Source organism: Myxocyprinus asiaticus, chromosome 37 (assembly GCF_019703515.2).
Source record: "Myxocyprinus asiaticus isolate MX2 ecotype Aquarium Trade chromosome 37, UBuf_Myxa_2, whole genome shotgun sequence".
In the NCBI taxonomy this organism is placed as follows: Eukaryota; Metazoa; Chordata; class Actinopteri; order Cypriniformes; family Catostomidae; genus Myxocyprinus; species Myxocyprinus asiaticus.
Genome location: NC_059380.1, coordinates 41,075,927 through 41,092,603, shown reverse-complemented (window position 1 = coordinate 41,092,603; position 16,677 = coordinate 41,075,927). Strand labels below are relative to the sequence as shown.

At 35.1% G+C, this 16,677-nt stretch overlaps 1 long non-coding RNA gene across 1 annotated transcript; it reads right to left on the bottom strand.

Annotated features, from left to right (window-relative positions):
- Window positions 1-8,460: 8,460 nt before the first annotated feature.
- Window positions 8,461-10,629, bottom strand: LOC127428202 (uncharacterized). The gene is made up of 3 exons (XR_007895061.1): window positions 10,485-10,629; window positions 9,831-9,955; window positions 8,461-8,995 (listed from the first exon to the last, which is right to left on the bottom strand). It is a non-coding gene; the product is annotated as an uncharacterized LOC127428202 (long non-coding RNA).
- Window positions 10,630-16,677: the final 6,048 nt, after the last annotated feature.

Genomic DNA, 16,677 nt, shown 5'->3' with positions numbered 1-16,677 from the left:
CTACCCTCCCTAGCAACCGGGCCAATTTGGTTGCTTAGGAGACCTGGCTGGAGTCACTCAGCACGCCCTGGATTCGAACTCACGACTCCAGGGGTGATAGTCAGTGGCAATACTCGCTGAGCTACCCAGGCCCTGAAAAAGCAGTTTTTAAATGTCTTTATTTATTTTAAATGGGTCTTTAACCCCGATGTACACTAATATAATGAAATCTTTGAAGCATTGTGGAGTACCATGTAAATATCATCAGTATATGAATATGCTAATCATTCAGTATCATGGTGTACTATATATCAAATTATTACACAACTCTTTGGAATACTCAATTGTGATTGGTCAATGGAGCCATCTAGTAGTCTGATAACTCTCAGTAACAACGCACAGCACCATGGATTCGTCACAATAATTTTAGAGAGCTAAAGCATTGTAAGCGTTGTGCCAGCACTTCCTAGCGTTGTGTTATTAATTGTGTTCTGACAACAATGTTTGAAATCAAGCTTGCATATCTAGAAAGCATTTGTGTACGCTTCAGGCCTTAAAAGCCTTTAACTTTAGCTAAATGTTCTTGTTGGATTTTTGAAAACTTCATTAAGTATACAAATTATTTCCATACTCATCTGCATTTTACACAAAGGATCAAGAGGAATATTTAAAGAACAGTTTGAATCAGAAACAGTGGCTTTGAGAATGCAGTGAGTCCTCTCTCTCTTCAGGAAAGGCAGATGTCTGGCCCAGCGTCAACTCAAACACATACAGTGCTCCAGCGAGTGAACAATAAACTTACAATTTCCTGAAAACACACTTTCATGAAATCCCCTTAAGCTTTATTCACAAAATGTGCCTGGACCAGACTGAAAGTCTAGCCGAACCAACACACACAGCAGCCTCCTCTACTTTCCATTAATGGTAACCGGATTTAATCTGCAGTGCATGAGCGGTCAGTCATTCAAACAGATCACAACAGACTCGAGCGTAATCTCTGTCCTGCACGCAAAGCCTGAGCTGAGAGACAGACAGCTCAGGGATTACAGTGTCGTAAAACTGCTATATTACATCCCACACCACTCGACATTTCAAAAACCTATGGCGAAAGTCCACTTCCTGTTGTGTGGGCCGAGAGTTGTGCTGCTATTTGCTTTACAGGAATAGTTAACCCAATGTTTGAAATTGACATCTGAATGAGGTAAATAAACAATGACAGAATGTTCATTTTGGAGATGAAGGCAATAAAACTTGAGAACTCCATGAGAACAAAATGGCTGACCGCATCCGCCCCTTCCTACAAATACCTTTGTGTTCTGATGAATTATTCCTGATTTAAACATTGAACGTACAGCTGAACACATTATCTGATGTCTCAATATTGAATGAAAGAGTCTGTACATAAAGGTCACATCCCGCTAGGTAATCGCAGCTAATGGAAATGCCTCGAGCACAGTAAATCAATAAACTCCAGCTGCGTCGTGATCAGACATCATCAGCTGCCAGGAAAACACTTCCTACAGATCTGTGATGGAGTTTCTATAGAAATGAGGTCATGAAGTTCTGGATACTCGGAACATCTCCAAATGCCAACCAACCAATGGATGTGTCAGTTCACAAATATACTCGATAAACTCGTAGTTTTACCAATTTCCTTCATTATTTGAGAAATTTCACTTATTTCACTCATTTTTATAATTTCACTCGTTTATCATTCACTGATTACCATCATCATTTGACAGATTTAGCTGATTTTAATCATAATTTCAAAAATTTCACTCATTATTTCACTGATTTTACTAATTATTTCACAAATTTTCTTCATTATTTTACAGCTTTCAATTATTACTTCACTGATTTCCCTCATTATTTGACAGATTGCCCTCATTATTACCCTCATTATTTCCCTCATTATTTTACAGATTTCCGTCATTATTTCACTCATTATTGTACAGATTTTCCTCATTATTTCCCTCATTATTTTACAGATTTCCCTCATTATTTCCCTCATTATTTTACAGATTTCCGTCATTATTTCATTCATTATATTACAGATTTCCCTCATTATTTCATTCATTATATTACAGATTTCCCTCATTATTTCACTTATTATTTTACAGATTTTACTCATTGTTTCATTCATTATATTACAGATTTCCCTCATTATTTCCCTCATTATTTTACAGGTTTCACTAATTATATCACTCATTATTTCATTCATTATATTACAGATTTCCCTCATAATTTCACTCATTATTTTACAGGTTTCACTAATTATATCACTCATTATTTCACTTATTATTTTACAGATTTTACTCATTATTTCACTCATTATTTTACAGATTTCCCTCATTTTTTCACTCATTATTTCACTCATTATTTTACAGATTACCCTCATTATTTCACTCATTATTTCATTCATTATATTACAGATTTCCCTCATTATTTCACTCATTATTTTACAGATTTCACTAATTATATCACTCATTATTTCACTTTTTATTTTACAGATTTTGCTCATTATTTCACTCATTATTATACAGATTTCCCTCATTATTTCACTCAGTATTTCACTCATTATTTTACAGGTTTCACTAATTATATCACTCATTATTTCACTTATTATTGTACAGATTTTACTCATTATTTCACTTATTATTTTACAGATTTTACTCATTATTTCCCTCATTATTTTACAGGTTTCACTAATTATATCACTCATTATTTCACTTATTATTTTACAGATTTTACTCATTATTTCACTCATTATTTTACAGATTTCCCTCATTATTTCACTCATTATTTCATTCATTATATTACAGATTACCCTCATTATTTCATTCATTATTTTACAGATTTCACTAATTATATCACTCATTATTTCACTTTTTATTTTTACAGATTTCACTCATTATTTCACTCATTATATTACAGATTTCCCTCATTATTTCCCATATTATTTCACTCATAATTTCACTCATTATTTTACAGATTTTAATTATTACTTCACTGATTTCCCTCATTATTTCACTCATTATTTCACTCATTATTTCATTAATTATTTTACAGATTTCCCTCATTATTTCCCTCATAATTTTACAGATTTTAATTATTACTTCACTGATTTCCCTCATTATTTCACTCATTATTTCACTCGTTATTTTACAGATTTCCCTCATTATTTCACTCATTATTTTACAGATTTCCTTCATTATTTCACTCATTATTTTAAAGATTACCCTCATTATTTCACTCATTATTTCACTCATTATTTTACAGATTTCCCTCATTATTTCACTCATTATTTTACAGATTTCCCTCATAATTTCACTCATTATTTTACAGGTTTCACTAATTATTTCACTCATTATTTCACTTATTATTTTACAGATTTCACTCATTATTTGACAGATTGCCCTCATTATTACCCTCATTATTTCCTTCATTATTTTACAGATTTCCATCATTATTTCACTCATTATTGTACAGATTTTCCTCATTATGTCCCATATTATTTCACTCATTATTTTACAGATTTCCTTCATTATTTCCCTCATTATTTTACAGGTTTCACTATTTATATCACTCATTATTTCACTTATTATTTTACAGATTTTACTCATTATTTCACTCATTATTTTACAGATTTCCCTCATTATTTCACTCATTAATTCACTCATAATTTTACAGATTACCCTCATTATTTCATTCATTATATTACAGATTTCCCTCATTATTTCACTCATTATTTTACAGATTTCACTAATTATATCACTCATTATTTCACTTTTTATTTTACAGATTTTACGCATTATTTCACTCATAATTTTACAGATTTCCCTCATTATTTCACTCATTATTTCACTCATTATATTACAGATTTCCCTCATTATTTCCCATATTATTTCCCTCATTATTTCCCTCATAATTTTACAGATTTTAATTATTACTTCACTGATTTCCCTCATTATTTCACTCATTATTTAACTCATTATTTTATAGATTTCCCATATTATTTCACTCATTATTTCACTCGTTATTTTACATATTTCCCTCGTTATTTCACTCATTATTTTAAAGATTACCCTCATTATTTCACTCATTATTTCACTCATTATTTTACAGATTTCCCTCATAATTTCACTCATTATTTTACAGGTTTCACTAATTATATCACTCATTATTTCACTTATTATTTTACAGATTTCACTCATTATTTCACTCATTATTTTACAGATTTCCCTCATTATTTCACTCATTATTTTACAGATTTCCCTCATAATTTCACTCATTATTTTACAGGTTTCACTAATTGTATCACTCATTATTTCACTTATTATTTTACAGATTTTACTCATTATTTCACTCATTATTTTACAGATTTCCCTCATAATTTCACTCATTATTTTACAGGTTTCACTAATTATATCACTCATTATTTCACTTATTATTTTACAGATTTTACTCATTATTTCACTCATTATTTTACAGATTTCCTTCATTATTTCACTCATTATTTCACTCATTATTTTACAGATTTCCCTCATAATTTCACTCATTATTTTACAGGTTTCACTAATTATATCACTCATTATTTCACTTATTATTTTACAGATTTTACTCATTATTTCACTCATTATTTCACTCATTATTTTACAGATTTCCCTTATAATTTCACTCATTATTTTACAGGTTTCACTAATTATATCACTGATTATTTCACTTATTATTTTACAGATTTCACTCATTATTTCACTCATTATTTTACAGATTTCCTTCATTATTTCACTCATTATTTCACTCATTATTTTACAGATTTCCCTCATAATTTCACTCATTATTTTACAGGTTTCACTAATTATATCACTCATTATTTCACTTATTATGTTACAGATTTTACTCATTATTTCACTCATTATTTTACAGATTTCCTTCATTATTTCACTCATTATTTCACTCATTATTTTACAGATTTCCCTTATAATTTCACTCATTATTTTACAGGTTTCACTAATTATATCACTCATTATTTCACTTATTATTTTACAGATTTCACTCATTATTTCACTCATTATTTTACAGATTTCCCTCATTATTTCACTCATTATTTCACTCATTATTTTACAGATTTCCCTCATTATTTCACTCATTATTTTACAGATTTCCCTTATAATTTCACTCATTATTTTACAGGTTTCACTAATTATATCACTCATTATTTCACTTATTATTTTACAGATTTCACTCATTATTTCACTCATTATTTTACAGATTTCCCTCATTATTTCACTCATTATTTTAAAGATTACCCTCATTATTTCACTCATTATTTCACTCATTATTTTACAGATTTCCCTCATTATTTCACTCATTATTTTACAGATTTCCCTTATAATTTCACTCATTATTTTACAGGTTTCACTAATTATATCACTCATTATTTCACTTATTATTTTACAGATTTCACTCATTATTTCACTCATTATTTTACAGATTTCCCTCATTATTTCACTCATTATTTCACTCATTATTTTACAGATTTCCCTCATTATTTCACTCATTATTTTACAGATTTCCCTTATAATTTCACTCATTATTTTACAGGTTTCACTAATTATATCACTCATTATTTCACTTATTATTTTACAGATTTCACTCATTATTTCACTCATTATTTTACAGATTTCCCTCATTATTTCACTCATTATTTTAAAGATTACCCTCATTATTTCACTCATTATTTCACTCATTATTTTACAGATTTCCCTCATAATTTCCCATATTATTTCACTCATTATTTCACTCATTATTTTACAGATTTTAATTATTACTTCACTGATTTACCTCATTATTTCACTCATTATTTCACTCATTATTTTACAGATTTCCCTAATTATTTCACTCATTATTTCATTAATTATTTTACATATTTCCCTCATTATTTCCCTCTTTATTTCCCTCATTATTTTATAGATTTTAATTATTACTTCACTGATTTCCCTCATTATTTCACTCATTATTGTACAGATTTCCCTCATTATTTCCCATATTATTTCACTCATTATTTCACTCATTATTTTACAGCTTTTCCTCATTATTTCACTCGTTATTGTACTGATTTCCCTCATTTTTTCCCTCATTATTTCACTCATTATTTTACAGCTTTCCCTCATTATTTCACTCATTATTTCACTCATTATTTTACAGGTTTCCCTAATTATTTCACTCATTATTTCACTCATTATTGTACAGATTTCCCTCATTATTTCCCATATTATTTCACTCATTATTTTACAGCTTTCCCTCATTATTTCACTCATTATTTTACAGGTTTCCCTAATTATTTCACTCATTATTTCATTAATTATTTTACATATTTCCCTCATTATTTCCCTTTTTATTTCCCTCAATATTTTATAGATTTTAATTATTACTTCACTGATTTCCCACATTATTTCCCTCATTATTGTACAGATTTCCCTCATTATTTCCCATATTATTTCCCTCATTATTTCACTCATTATTTTACAGATTTCCCTAATTATTTCACTGATTTCCCTCATTATTTCCCTCATTATTTCACTCATTATTTTACAGATTTCCCTAATTATTTCACTCATCATTTTACAGGTTTCACTAATTAAATCACAGATTCCTTCATTATTTGACAGATTTCCCTCATTATTTTACTGATTTCAATCATTATTTCACTAATTTCAGTAGTTCACTAAAACACTTTTTATCTCACAGATTTTCTCACTGATTTAATTCATTTAATCAATTTCACTGATTTTAAAGATTTCTACAGATTCTACAGATTTCACTCAATATTTCACTAATTATCTTTCACTTTCTCTCTTTCACTGATTTTAATAACTCTATCTCACTGTGTTCTCTATTTTTATTTATTTCATTGATTTCATTATAGTTTAGCATGGCTCTTCATTGGTCAGAGTTAATTACTGCTAAACGCATACCATTTAACCACTGTTCCAGTGACCCTGTGACCTCTTCCCTTAGTCAGATGGGTTAGAAGTCATTCCAGACAGTACCTGGAGCTTTACTAATCTGATTCAGCTTCAGTCGCTGTAAGCCCACTGATCTTAAGAGCAATTGATTGTGCTGTCATGCGCTAGTTTTCTGTCAAACAACTGAATTACCACATGAGGGGGTGACTGTAGGTCCGGACTCTTGCCTGGCTGCTCAACCACTTTAGGACACAGAATTTACACTTTACAAAATCTACTCCAATCCTTGTTTTATTTAATTTACTTCAAGTATAATTTAAGAAGAAACTCTACAAATAATTTCCCCTCTCATGCAACCTCTTGTGTCCATCTTGGCCGGAGTCTACGGAAAACAAGATAACCCCCAAAATGATAAGACACAATGCGCCATCCGATACGTTGTGAACTGAAGAGCTATCCAACTCTCTTTGTGCTAATGCAAAGCATTCTAAGGAGTTTTGTTGGAAGTGGGTGGTGGTGGGGGGTGGGTGGGGGGGGGTTGGAAGTCAACTTTCAGAGGACAAGGGGTCCAGGGATTCAGGCCAAGAACCTCTGAGATGGAACATTTGTTTCTCATTTGGCCGGCAAGCTTGGATGAGTCAAGCGGATACTCACATTTCTCCAGTTACAGGATCTGTCCCCTTTTGTTATGTACCAAATGATGAAGAACTGTTGGCCGCACATGAGCCAAACCCCAAAACTGAGACATTACTCAAAATAAGAGGCCGTATGGAGAGCTGCTGAATTGAAGGACGATTTCAGCTCTTTGCAGCCGAAGCCAACACAGACAACATTTAGAGATGAATTCCACAAGCTTTCCAAAGCAAAAATTCCCTTAAATATGAGCATACCAACTCCAATTTAGTGCAGGGTTATTATGGTTTGAATTTTTTATTGAGTTCTTATTTTTGTTTTATTTTCAGTTTGTCTTTTCAGTAAGTTTAGTTTCTGTTAGTTGTCACCTATGTCTGATAATTTTAGTTTAGTTTCAGTTTAGTTTCAAAAACTGAAATAATTCTTAGTTCTCTATAATTTATATATACATAAATATTTATTGTATTCTATATAATTAACTATATATACTATATAATTAATAATTTTTGGATAAAATTCACATTGTTACATTTAAGAAAATTTAAATAAAATGTTCCTTACATTTAATAAAATATGTAAAGAAAACATTTAAATGAATAAGTCTTACTGTATTAAATTAAAATGATTATTATTTTAATTAAAACTTAACTGAAACTTAACTTAAAAAACTAACTTAAACTTAATTAAAATGTTTATAAAAATGACTAAAATTAATGAATCTTGTATTAAATAAAAATTAATTGTAATAAAAAGGTATTATTATATTTTAGATTTAATTAAAAAATATTGTAAAATTTAAACAACTTAAAAACATAATTTAGAAATGAGTAATTATTTTTTAGTTTGTATGTTTTTATTTCAGTTAACAAATAGGCTTTCGTTTAGTTTTTGCTTTTCATTAATGATAAAAACACTGACACAGATGATTTTAATAACCAAATTCCAACAGCTTTCAAGAAGAAATATTCACTTTCATGTGCAAGATCATCGTATCTCCAGTTCAGCTCTTTGTAAACAATTCCTTACTGAAGACTGTGAAGGAAAACATTGCTAGGTGTGTTTGTTCTACCCTCATGGTGAAAGCGAGATGTGTTGATATGTGGGTATACATACAGAGAGACTACAGCCTCCCTGTTGGCTGAATACAGCAATCAAAAGTCCTGCGTCTAGTCAACATGACTTACGAAGAAAATAAAGCATTGTTCTGTCTGCACATGTGTGAACCATATGCTTTCTTGGAAAGAAGTGTTGATTTTGTTCGAGTTGTTGTTGATGCTGGAATTGTGGGGAGTGGGAGGGGAAATAGAGCCATGTTCTTCCCAATATTCAGCCTGTTTCTTGGGACACATCTGGCTTCAATATGCAGCGACTGACCCCTGGTCTCACCCCTGGCTGCATTTTCTAAATCAGCTGCACTGTAAAAAGTGGTAACATGAACATGTTACCTTAAGGATCTGAAATATTTCTAGTGTAAAGATTTTTATTTAGGTTTATAAAGATATGTTGAATAACAATTCTCATTTTACAAAAACCAGTTCATTTAGATGTTACCATTATTTTTTTGCTCTCATCATCAGTGGTTCTAAACTGCAAGCGATGATGAAACAAAATTGAACGCTTCCCTTATAATCAACCAGATCGCATTCTTGCAGCGCAAACAAAGGGAGCATTTTAGTTTTGTTGCACCAAAATCAATGCATTTTCAAACGAAAATGTATTCATGTGGACATGGCCTACGGGTCACATTGTTTTCCCCGCTGTTTATCAATTATTTGAACGCAATGGTCAAAGATGTTCCTCTAGTACATTGTAGATAGGGTCTTATACACAATGTACTGTTTGTATACAGTTTATACACTGCTTGTGAGTGGAAAAACTAAAGGGTTAGAACAACAAAATGCTATAAACGAAAATGTTATGATTTTAACAGCAGCGTTCTAGTTTTGCTGTTGCCACTCACTTGTAGTTTAAACATGTCATACTCTATTCCTCTAATTCACTTGTCTTCTCTTCTTTATCCTTTCTATTTTCATCTGCTGTGTGTTGATATATTATGCATTCCTTTCTGTCTCTGTCTCTTCTCTCTCTCTCTCTCTTTCTCTCGCTCTGTTGTTAAAACAAACAAAGGGTGAGAGAGAGAGAGAGAGAGAGAGAGAGAGAGAGAGAAGTGAGAGAGATGAAACAGTGTCAGTTATGCAACATGTTCGGCTGCTCTGCTATTCGTCTGGGAAGAAAAAAAAATGCAATTACCGCTGGAGTCCCGGAGGCCTCGTGTCTCGTCCAATCAGAGCGCAAGTCCACCACCATGACAACGGGTTACTAAGCAGAATCTCCAGACAGGAAGAATATCACAGCTGAGTGGATGAATGACTCTCCTTTATTGACAAAGAAAGTACATTAGATGTGGTGGAACCTTTTTCATATAAGCATAATTGTGGGACATATATATTTTCCTAATTTGGGGCATTAATTATTAAATCTCACAGGAAAAAAACCTTCATGCTTCTATACTTTAGGGACACAGTATAATCATTCCATATCTTTGTTTAAATGATGTATTTTTAGAAAGTAAACAACCACCCAGGATACCCCAGCAACCACCCAGAAAACCCCGGAGACCACATAGAATTGTCCTAGCAACCATCCTGAACACCCCTGCTACTCGATAGCAATGTCCTAGCGACCACCAAGAACACCAGTGCAACCACATAGCAATGTCCTGGCAACCACCCAGAATACCCCAGCAACCCCATAGCAACCACACAAAACACCCCATCAACCACATAGCAACATGTTAAAAAGCACTCAAAACACTTTAGCAACTACATAGCAACACCAAGGCAAACAACTACAACACAGTCTTTTTTTTCTGCTACATTAGTGATGTTTTTGCTGGCACCTCACCTTCATGAACCCAAGACCACCCATGATTAAAAGCCTCAGAAGCATCTGTAAGTACAAACTCTCAGACAGTCTTTGTGGATTATACCAGTCACTTACAGGTGAGACACGACTGTGAACACAGAAGGCATTTCCTACAGGAGACTCGGGAAAGTGTATGTGTGTGGTCTGCTAACAGAGGGGGAATTCCATATCCTGGATCAGCTTAGCTAGCACGTTAAGGATGCAGGAAGGAATGCGTTTACAGAATGTGCATAATTACAAGCTGTATACTGAGGAAACACACACACACACACGCACACACACACACACACACAGGGTTAAATGCTTCATTAAGAGTGCTTCAAAGTATGCTGAAGTACACATTACCAAAAATACAAACATTCCTCAAGGGAAAATCCAAAATGTACACACTTTCACTATTTGTCCATGTTATTTTTCTGATTGGATGTTAATCTTTTTGCAGTAATATTAAAAAAATATATTTTAATCACTTAACGTCATGACCACATTTTGCACCCATGTTTGTAAAGTTCTTTTGCAATCTTGCACACAATCATGAATGATCAGTTTATTAATAAAACCTGTCACAGTAAGAAGAGTCAGTGAACTCTCATTTTCACATGTCATCATGTGCTTCACTGTTAAAGCCAGAATCACCGTTATCTCGCGTCAGTGTGACTGTATAACGTCAGCGAGGAAACAGTGTCGTTTTGTTCTAATTCATGCTACTTTGATTTTCAAGAAGCATAATAAAGGAGCTTTTGATATTCAAGGCCTAGGGTAAAACTGTGTTGCAAAATCTGGTGAGTTGCCTACCTAGACAGCATTTCAAGGAATCATTGGTGAATAGGAGAATGCATGTGACAAGACATACAGTTCAGACACACAGAGTTGATGCATTGTAGATTGTTCTGAATCAGTCACTCACGAGGTCATCCACATGCTAGCATGGTCCTAGCAGAGAAACCCATACTTTGCCACAATTTTGCCACTCATTATTTTCACATGCAAATAAGCTTGCAATTTGCTGCAAATGTTAGCCAGACAGTGGTGAACCTGCAGCAAACCTTTGGCAACAATGGACGATTTGCCGCTACTGGCAAACACTTCTGTGGCAACAATAAAGAGTTCATTTGCATGTGAAGATTTTGAATTTGCGGCAGGTTTGTGGCAAATTTGCCAGAACTCTCAATTTTTGTAAGGGAAGTTATCCTTTTGCAGACATATGCATTACGAATTGACTTTCCATTCTCTGGGAAAATGTACCAAAATTATTGATGAATCAGACTTTTGTTCAATCAAATGCTCTCTAGAATGAGAATTTCCCTCCCCTTTATAGACAGCAAGGCAGCTCACTAGGTTTTGGGAAAGAGCTTGTATTTACCCAAGACTTTGCAATTTTAAGAGATTTCTGTGGCATTCAGTGTCTCTGTGCCTCATGACCTGCATATACCTGAAAATAGACTCATTGGGCTGTTCTACTGTACTGCGTGTTTGTTCTGAAGTCAACCAGCGATGTGTTTATAAAGACGTGAGCCGGTAATTTTCCAAGACCTGCTCTGTGGGCTGATGGCAGGCAGGCAGTGTAAACTCACTAACACACACACTGGGTCTTTTAAAGAGATTCCTGTTCTTGCTAGCAAAACATCACCACAGCAACACGGCCACTGATGTCCTCTTGAGATGTTCTGTGTGGCTGAACCAATCAGGACAGCTGTGTGAGGAAACGCCCCCCTCTAGCCAGCTGAAGTAATTGGTTAGCGAAACTGTGAGAACTGAGAGAGTGCAAGACGAACCTTAGCTGTGTTCCATTCAAAGTTATGGGATATCTCTGAACTGACTCGTGAAATCTGAAAGCTGATTCAAAAAGAAACAAAATAAGGGGGGCCTGGGTAGCTCAGTGTTAAAGACAATGGCTACCATCCCTGGAGTTCGCTATTTCGCTAGTTCGAATCCCAGAGCATGCTGAGTGACTCCAGCCAGGTCTCCTAAGCAACCAAATTGACCTGGTTGCTAGGGAGGGTAGAGTCACATGGGGTTCATTCTCGGTGGGGCACGTGATGAGTTGAGCGTGGTTGCTGCAGTGGATGGTGTGAAGCCTCCACACGCACTATGTCTCCATGGCAACACACTCAACAAGCCACGTGATAAGATGTGCGGGTTGACGATCTCAGACGCGGAGGCAACTGGGATTCATCCTCCTCCACCCGGACTGAGGTGAATCACTACGTGACCACAAGGACTTTAAAGCACATTGGGAATTGGGCATTCCAAATTGGGAGAAAAAGGGGAAAAAAATCAACAACAAAAAAAGAAAACAAAATAGTGTTTGATTGCCAACAAAAAAGTCTCCTAGTAAAAATTAGCAGAGGACAAATGACGCTACACAATACTAGAATTTGTTCTGGGGTGCTATTCTCAACAGACATTTACTGTGTTTTACAAAACGTTTGCTAAACAGGTTTTATTATCACATCATATAGGAATTTGCACTTATTGGTGCATTTATTTATTCTTTTGATTTTCTCCCCTTTTCTCCCCAATTTGGAATGCCTAATTCCCAATGCACTCTAAGTCCTCATGGTGGCGTAGTGACTCACCTCAATCCGGGTGGCGGAGGACGAATCTCAGTTGCCTCCGTGTCTGAGACCGTCAATCCGCACATCTTATCACGTGGCTTGTTGTGCGCGTTACTGTGGAGGCCTAGCGCGTGTGGAGACTTCACGCTATTCTCTGCGGCATCCACACACAACTCACCACGCACCCCATTGAGAGTGAGAACCACATTATAGCAACCACGAGGAGGTTACCCCATGTGACTCTACCCTCCCTAGCAACCGGGCCAATTTGGTTGCTTAGGAGACCTGGCTGGAGTCACTCAGCACACCCTGGATTCAAACTCGTGACTCCAGGTGTTATAGTCAGCGTCAATACTCGCTGAGATACCCAGGCTCCCCACTTATTGATGCATTTTATGAGTTTAAAAGTAAATGTTTATCACTAACTGTACACATCTCCCTGGGTGCCACTATGTTCACACAACATTAAAAACTCACATCTGAGTAAATTAGAGTTGTGGATATCTGCACGAGTTTAAAAGTCAGAAGTGCTGTTCTTTTGTAGGACGTTTTTGACTTTTTGAGTTGGAATGCAATGTTTTACTGTCCAGTGCTGCTATGAAAACTATTCTTTACCCTGGTACATACATCTGTTTTCATTCATCGAAAATACATTGCATACGGCATCTAAATTACCCAACCACCTTTCAAAAGCGGTTGACGTTCTTTATAGGCGATCGCAGAACCAGGCGCGGGGTTTGAAATGTTGAAAATAGCACATTCTGGCCAGATCTCCTTTGATATTTTCTCCGAAGATCTTTTCCATGTGTTTGTGGCATGTGTTTAAGAGTTCTGCGGTGCGTACGGGACGGTGAATAATCAAAACAGAACGTTTCAGCCTCTTCTAATCCACATGGTACTAATTCCAGATGTTGTTTTTTGCCTCCATAGTTGTTGTTTTTGTTGTGTTGAGTGAAAGACAGTAAAGTGGGCAAGATATTCCGAGATCTCCGGAAAAAGAGTTGGGAATTGTGCCTCCACCCCGTTAATTACAGTTCACTGTCTTGGCAGGAAACCGACGGGAGTTCAGAGGAATGTTTCAAGCGTGCTGGCTGAACACTCATGTAGTGGAATGTGACTCGCATAAAAACGATGCAGGTCTGATTCAAGAACTGACTTGGATTTGGCCACCGTACCTGTCCGATGTATTATGTGAGGGAGGAAAGTCTGCATGTGTCATACCATATAAACCAGTGATATAAAACTAGCATAAACTAGACATTTACACAAAACATTACTGCTAATGTACCTGCTTTGTGGGGTTTCTTTTCCAATGCCAAAGTTGTCTTTTCCTTTGTGAGAGTATTACATATCCAAGGAGAATGTTGTGTTACTGAGCCTAATAGAAGAAAGTCTTGAGGGCCGTTCACACCCAACACACCTTTGTGACCGTCTGCAAATTTTTTATATTGTTTATCAATGTAAATATGTGCTAGATGGACATATTTTGAGTGCTGCACCATGTCCAGTTTTTTCAATGTTTTGTGTGGGTACGCCGATATTTAGGTGCAGTGTCAGGTAGAAAAGAATGTTAACTTTTAAAAGCATGTCCAATAATGACTAAAAGTGAAATTTTTTGATGAATGTGGTTGATTTGCTCCTTAAGCAATGCTTTAAATAATGAGGATGATTTAAGACACAATAGTAACTACATGCAAATGTACCGTGTGCTGTCAGTTGCATCTATCAATTCATCCTTTTGACCTAAAGACTAAATTCTTCATTACAGATCTGTTTCTTTTAAATAATTAAGAGGACTTTATACACTTTTGAAGACTTGTTCAAAAGCTTCTGTAATGTCAGACAGTTTATAGCAAGAGATTTTAATTGTTCTTTGAGCTGGAATCTTTCACTGTCATATGCCGTGCGATTTAATAGTACATGCTCAACAGTCTCAGGACTGCATTTATTACAGTTACCAGATTCATGTTTACCTATGATATAAAGTGAATGAATGTCCAATACATAATCAAGATATTACTGTATCATCCCTCCTATTTCCTTAGTTAATCCTTTCATAACTAACTTGTTTTTGGATATTGTATAGATGTCATCCCTTTATTTCCTTGTCCCACCTCTCTTTCCACATCCATTTAACCACCATTTTAATTAGTCCATTGACTTCAGATTTGCTTAATGGTGCATTGATGTCAATTATTGAATGTGTAAGAGCTTGCTTAGCCATATTATCCACCTCCTAATTACCCTCCACTCCAACATGAGCAGTACCCATAAGAAGACAATTATTATTCTTAGCTGACATATTCTGAACAAACTCTGAAACATTTCCAATAGAATGTCTTGACCAGATGAGGATTTGCCACTCATTAAACTTGTAAGTAATGAATATGAGTCAGAGCAAATCACAACACTTATCGGATGTATTTCTTCCACCCACTGTAAAGCCAACTGAATAGCAATCATCTCTGTTATACAGACTGATGAGTAATTTGATGTTCTTTTAGCAATTTTATATTTAAAATGAGGAATGAACACTGCTGCAGCTGTACGTCCAGAATGAGGATCTTTTGAACCATCAGTGTATACTTGCAAAAAAAGGAAGTACTTTTCATCCAGGTACTGTTGTACTACTTTACAACACACCTTAGCAACACACCTTTGTTTATCATTGATGGTATTTAATATCTGGAGATCAACTGATGCCATTGAGAAAAACCAAAGGGGTGAGACTGACACAGGCACAGTTGGGCTAATATCAATATTATGTATTCTTATGTGTCGAGCCTCCTTGTTTGCAGTCCGTCCGCGACACCTGGCCAAGCACCACGTGGACACAGTCTGTAACCATAGAAACAGCTGTTCTTACCATCCAGCACAAGCAAAAGGGAGGCTTACACCAAAAAACTATTTTATATTATATTTTTATATATTATACACATAAGATTTTTGCCATGTGTATATAAAACATTTCACAATTTTATTTAATTTTTTTCTCCCCTTTTCTCCCCAATTTGGAATGCCAAGTTCCCAATGTGCTCTAAGTCCTCGTGGTGGCGTAGTGACTCGCCTCAGTCAGGGTGGCGGAGGATGAATCTCAGTTGTCTCTGCGTCTGAGGCTGTCAATCCGCGCATCTTATCATGTGGCTTGCTGAGCGCGTTACCACGGAGACCTAGCGCATGTGGAGGCCTCACGTTATTCTCCACGGCATCCATGCACAACTCACCACGCGCCCCACTGAGAGCAAGAACCACATTATTGCAACCACGAGGAGGTTACCCCATGTGACTCTACCCTCCCTAGCAACCGGGCCAATTTGGTTGCTTAGGAGTCCTGGCTGGATTCACTCAGCACACCCTGGATTCAAACTCACGACTCCAGGTGTGGTAGTCAGCATCTTTACTTGCTGAGCTTCCCAGGCCCCCCCACATTTCACAATTTTTAACCGTAGATTCAAAGTTCTTGCGGTTAAATTAACTGTGACATTTTTAATCACGGTTAATAGTGAAACTATATAATCGCAGTATAATAGTATGCGTTATATGCACTGCATGTAGCTTTCCAGTAATAATTTCCAAACATCCCTAAAACACGAAAAAATTACTTAGATATTTAT